Genomic DNA, 6,517 nt, shown 5'->3' with positions numbered 1-6,517 from the left:
ACTGGTCATGTTAAATAACGTTTGAAAACGTTTCAAGCGTCAACAACAATGCATCAAATACGTCAACGCGTCAAATAACGCATTAGAGTCCGTTTCTCCTAACTTTTGCTTAGGAAACAGCTCAATAGTTTCCAAATCTCAAGTCTCTTGATCTAAAACTCGCTTTTATGTGTGTGAACATACATCTATTGAAACATCTATAGTGTCAATTCATTGTCTCTCCATCAAAGATAGATTCGAGGTCCTCGAATAGAGGATATTCTGCGCAGACATCTTTCCGAATAAATTTACATCGTTTTGCATTGCACCTACACAGTGCATTATATCCGCCCGCCTCAATTTTTTACCAAATGTAATCGAATATATCGAATGAAAGTAAACATCTTCAGCTCCTACCTTGCTATTCTACCTGGCAGCATTTTGTAGGATGGTAGGTGAAGAAGATGAGTTTTTCTTTTCGTTTATATTCAAAGGGAATAAATAATAACTTCTTTTCAGTGCTCGGTGTAAAGATCTTTACAATAAATCAAACTTTTAAGTATACTTTTCTGATGCTTATAAATATACTAACATCGATGCATACACGATACTCGAAGCCAAACCTTTTTTTTCGAATGAACTTTTTTCTTTTGATTTGTGATTGTTGCAAAACTGTATAACATCACAAAACACAGCAAGATATCGCATATAATCGAGCTCTCGTTTTTTTTTTTTACCCACAAATGCTTGCATTTTATATTCAAACCCAAAATATTATTGTTCCAGTTTCGAGTTTTTTTTTTAGTGTGTTCCATGTAAGTCAATATGTGCACGGATTATGAGTAGCTGTTTGAATACATAATTTCATTTACGATTTCGAAAAAAAATTTCTCGATTTTTTTGGTTCGTTATAAATGAAAGCAGCAAATGTCCATTTGTTATGAAAATAATTTGTTTACATTTTTTGATTTATTACGTTTAACTTGCTAACGCAGCAAGTCACAATGATAGCAATTGTGGCTTAAATGGACGATGTTATTCACCTCTGCTGTATTATAGTACTGATGAAAGAAATGCTTGAAGGAAATTCTAATTGAATCAAATTAAATTCGCTTCGCTGTGCATTATCCGTTCAATTAATCGGAATTACTGAAAAAGTTAAGTTCATTCCATTTGTGATGAATTGATAAACATTATCCAGAGAGGATGACAGAAAATTCTTCGAATTTCCGCCTTTTATAAGCTGCCACAGTTTACCATTGTATCAATAATTAAGTTTCAGTTCGTCGGTCTAGTTGAAGTTATGGTTTTTCTGTAATGTTACAACTTTGGGTAAGTGCATTTGTTGGTAACTGTGCCGATCGATATTTGGTTATTATACATACGGAGGAAATTTAGATATTATCACCGACGATTACATTGTAAGATTTCGTAATACTAAGAACTTTTACCATAATGAAAATGTTCCGATAAAAACGTTTTCCGAGCTACTAACTTTTTCATCGTTTTCATGTCGATGTCGATAAGACATTAGAGGTAAATGGGAACAACTTGTAGATTTCATCTGGATCGACAAAAACGTTGCATATAAAAAGTTGTATGAGCCAAATGTCAGTGGCTTTTCATTTAAATCCATAATTGATTTCCTTGTTAGCTTCACATAATTGTTGGGTATTATAAATGTTGAAAAAGGACTCGTACAAATTAAGACATTTTGAGAGGTTGAATTCGGTGAACGCTGTAATGCATACTGTAATTGGGCTATATGTTTATCTACGACTGTTTGTAATGATGACTGAAAGGTACATAAACACTTGAATGAATAATGCAACATACAATATATCCGTATCCAGTAATGCTTCAAGAACTGTCTACCTTAATTGAGGAGTGTGCAAATACAAAATGTCGATAATTACATATACCCACAGCTGAACATTTTCCTCATTATACCAAATGATATCTAAATTCATATAAAGTAATTACCTTTCTCGAAAATTAAATTAAAAATAAAATCCGAAAGAGAAATATATAAATTATGTTGCATGATATGTGCAGGCACACAGTTAATGTGTCAATTTTGAGCATTTAATCACGTACCTCATTAAAAGCAAATAAAGTTCCATTTTTTTTCGCATTAAATAGGTTGCAATTTTTATTACTAATTGCATCCAATTACCACCTCACCCATATTAACGAAATAAATGTATAAACATCTTTGGCGTTGGCATTGCTGCGGATAGCATTCAAACGAAAAGCAAAAAAAAAAATTATGAAAATCGTTAAATAAATTCGATCACACATTGCTTGCTTATTTATTACTTAATCGATATTATGGATTATTAAGTCAATATGTTACATAAGAACTTTGTTCTCAGCTGAAACAAATTTCGCAAAGAGAAAAAAAAATTAAAATTGGAATGTTGGCGCCATTTATAGGCTCAAAATACCAATTCATAAACACATGATTTGCATGCATTATTATGTGCAATTTCATTGGAAAAATATTTTTTAATTGAAGGGTTTCAAATGATGGTAATTTATTTATAATGGTAGCCTAGTACTCTATGCGAATTGCGAATACAGACTGTGATCATTAAGTTACAAGTGTTTCTGAAGCTTACATCACAATTATTATTAAAACTTACAGTCTGCAAGTTCATGCACGTGGTCATTCACTTTATATAGACCTGCAAAAAAAGCAGATAACCTCATGGAAACAATAGTCATTTGCTATCAACCATGACGACAAAAATAAAGCTATGAAATCTGACTCTTATAATGTACCGAAATGTATGATCGTAATATTGAAGTAATAGATTTTGTATCAAACTCTATACATGACAAATGAAGTAACAGACTTAACGATTTTAAAACGTTTATCTTAGTTTAGGAAGTGAATTAGAAAGTTTGAAAGCTGTTTAGAAAATGTCAAGAATTCTGAGAATTGTGAAGAATTGTAGAAATATCAAGAATTCAAATTCTCGAAATTATTGAAAATTATCAAAATTCTTGATTCAAGAAATTTCAAGAATTTTGAGCACTTAATCAAGAATTTAAAGAATTTGGAAGAGTTTCAAAAATTTTCAAGAACTAATTCCATGAAAATAGAAATATTCATGAAAGATAAACTTTAGTACGATGATTTGTATATGTTGAATATGTAATGTGTACACTTCAAATTCTTTTTCCATTTTATTGGTCTCAAAAGGCTACACGACAGCACATTGCATCCACCATCCAATACCAGCCATCTGTTTCAACAATTCAAAACAAAGACCACAGCTGGGCATTACTCTTTTAATCGATTTAATTGTTTGAAATGTAAACTCGTTACGTTATTGAAACGATTATCCCAAATCCACATAAATAGTGGACAAACCGCCCCACATTCGTGCACACTTTTTCCATGGAATTAACTGTATTGATCCCGGTACGATTGACATTATAATAATGTTAAAGGCGTCCCGCAAGTTTGATATTGTGTAAATCGTTCTAAATCATGGTCTCGATTTCGAAAAAAAATAGACCAAGATCTTTGGAAAATTAAAAAAATTCTTTGTATTAAAAGAACGTCACGACTTTTCGAGAATTTTATATCTGAAAAGATTTGCGTCGATTCCAATTTCATCAGAATGAGTTCAACTTTTCGGTAATTCGTTTGAATCGAAATTTAATCAAGTATTAAAAATCGTGATTCGAAAAGTTTATTGTATGAGAAACGTTTCGATTTCATTTCATATTGTGGAAGACACTCCTATTGAAATAGATCTCGCTCTCTAAGTCCTTTAAAATGTTACAGCACACCAATTTCGTTTCAGTATTAAATATTTGAATATGCTTTGATCATAACGATGAACGCTCTACATTTTTTGTTTTTAATAATAATTTCTATAAATTTTCTCTACGAAACTGCTGTAAGTACTATAAACAGATAAGCAAATAAATACATAGAGAGAAAAGTAAATATTTAATCATTATACCTACATTTCGTTTTATGCATTGAAAAAGCATTTATAGATATCTCGCGCACACGATGTATAAGAAAATGTGTGTACTACAATACTACATAACCCCTCGCATTAACCTGTTCCCGCGTATTTTACGTATACTCTACATTATACATCGTTCGTTCTCCGTTATCAGTACACTTCATAACACTTGATGTTCAGTTCGTTTTTTATCTTTTTTTTTTTAATATTTCATAAAGACGAAAAACTTAATATTCGTTAAGCTAGAAGGAACGTCTTATCACAAATGCTAGGTTGTTTTTTTATATACTTTTGTATGTTTAATGTTTTCTTATTGACGGTGTGTTTCGTAAGTTTTATGTTCAATGCTGATTACAGTAAAACCTGTAAAACTTAACCAATAAAAATGTTTACATTTTCGCTTTTAATGCACATGTTAGGGTACTAGCGCTTTGATCTTATGGAAGAAATGTATAGAAAGAAATGTTAACTTAGATGCCGAAGTGCTCATAGAGGTGTGCGCCGGGTGGTTTTTCTTCTATCGGCGTAACCGTCGGGGTTGGGTCTAAATGACACCCTGGACCATTGCACTCTTCAGAAGACTTTTAAGTAATAAACTAAAGAATCATTTTTTTTAATTTGGAGAAATCGGCGCGAGGCAAATTACAAAGTTATAGAGTTTACGCCGATAATTTTTTGACTTTTTGAAGAAACTCTCGAAAATTGTCGGCGTATCCGTTATAACTTTTAACTTTACCTCGCGCCGATTTCTACAAACTAAAAAAAATGATTCTTTAGTTTATTACTTAAAAGTCTTCTGAAGAGTGCAATGGTCTAGGGTGTCATTTAGACCCAACGCCGACGGTTACGCCGATAGAAGAAAAACCACCCGGTGCACACCACTAAGTGCTCATATCAGTCATACGGTTTGAAACATATGTCATAACATTACACTGTACATACGAACGATGTATAATGTAGAGTATACGTAAAATACGCGGGAACAGGTTAATGCGAGGGGTTATGTAGTATTGTAGTATTTCCAGGATTCGGTTCTAACCTTGTGTGAGGGATTCTTTTGAAAAACAGCCTACCGAAATTGGACGCATTTTCTAGTGGAATTTTTCATATTTACCTAGAAAGGACTTCGACCCTAGAAGCCAAAACCACTTTCAAAAAAATTCTTCGAAACTTGTGTGGCTAGTGTGAGGTGATCAAAAACTGAAAACATGCACTTTTCTTACAAAAATTTCTCCAGTTACACGAGCCACATAAGCCCTATAAGACCCTATTTGGCCCAAAAGCACATTAAATTACCTGTCAAATGACACCCTACACGACCATGTACGTTTTGTGTACCTCGAGAAATTTCAGTAAGAACAGTGTAAGTCTTCGGTTGAAAACTGTATCTGCACATATTTCAGTATGGATGAATTTTAAACCCAGTAAGACCCTATTTGGGTCAAAAGTTCTTGTGATTACCTTTCTAATGACACCCCACACGACCCTGTACGGTTCGTGTAACTGGAGAAATTTTTGTAAGAAAAATGCAAGTTTTCGGTTTTTGATCACCTTTCACCAGTCACACAAGCTTCGAAGATTTTTTTTTTGAAAGTGGATTTGGCTTCCAGGGTCACTGGAAAATGCGTCCGATTTCGTTAGGCTATTTTTCAAAAGAATCCCTCGTGTAGCTCTCAGCAATCACAAACCATAGATAATTCAGGCATTGATCCGTAATGACGACAATAAGATGAACGAAAACACTTAATATTAATCATCAAACGATATGCGTAAAAGATATGTTTTCATGTCTGTCTTTAAATGAACGCGAAAGCACTCCTAGGACGGAAAACGATCTTTTAGTCATTTATTGTTTGGCGCGTGTAACAATTAAATGGAGAAAATCACTCAATCAGAGCTTGCCTCTTACCTTTCCCAGGGTTCGCGGAAAGCGCATTGAAGACGTTAAGGGTCCCGTTTATTATGTTACGAAGAATGATTTGAAGCGTAAGTGTTCTGTTTATGTTACATAACGTAAGTATGATGGTTCTCTGTGTGCAATCTGAAATGCGTTAGCTGTGGTGAATTGTTGAAGCATCACTCACCTCATAAGTTTGTATGTTCTTTACTGTTGCAAATTTGTCGATAACAACATCTTAGCACCGATTTTCAGTTGTGAGTTTTTGATAAACAAGCTTGCACATTATGTATATCGATGGAGATACTTTAGTTTAACTTGAAAAGTTCGCATCAACATCGAACGCTGTCTTGCTTCGATACTTTCCGAGTTTATTGCAGAAGAAGTTTTAGTTGACAAATTAGTTGATTTTCTTAATTTAACTCATGCTTTATACTGAACTATACCAATTTCAAAGCACCTGAAGCGAACTACCTTTTTAATAGACTAAATTGACTTGATATTGAAACACGAAATCAAATCTTCTTTCGGTTGGTTATTTTCAATTAATCGGTTCGTGGTGTCGATCCAAAACAAAATCAACTGAATTGGATAAACATTAAACAATCTGAATATATATGCTGCACAATGCACTAGTGTTGGCGATGCGAGC

At 33.3% G+C, this 6,517-nt stretch overlaps 1 protein-coding gene across 1 annotated transcript in view; it reads left to right on the top strand.

The window, feature by feature from the left end:
- LOC119078056 (semaphorin-5A) overlaps positions 1 to 6,517 on the top strand; it is a 100,805-nt gene that overhangs the window by 11,706 nt on the left and 82,582 nt on the right. The window lies entirely within an intron of this gene.

The sequence above is a fragment of the Bradysia coprophila genome, unplaced genomic scaffold (genome assembly GCF_014529535.1).
Source record: "Bradysia coprophila strain Holo2 unplaced genomic scaffold, BU_Bcop_v1 contig_24, whole genome shotgun sequence".
In the NCBI taxonomy this organism is placed as follows: Eukaryota; Metazoa; Arthropoda; class Insecta; order Diptera; family Sciaridae; genus Bradysia; species Bradysia coprophila.
Note: the sequence above shows the minus strand (reverse complement) of the source record. Positions and strands in the feature narration are given on the sequence as shown.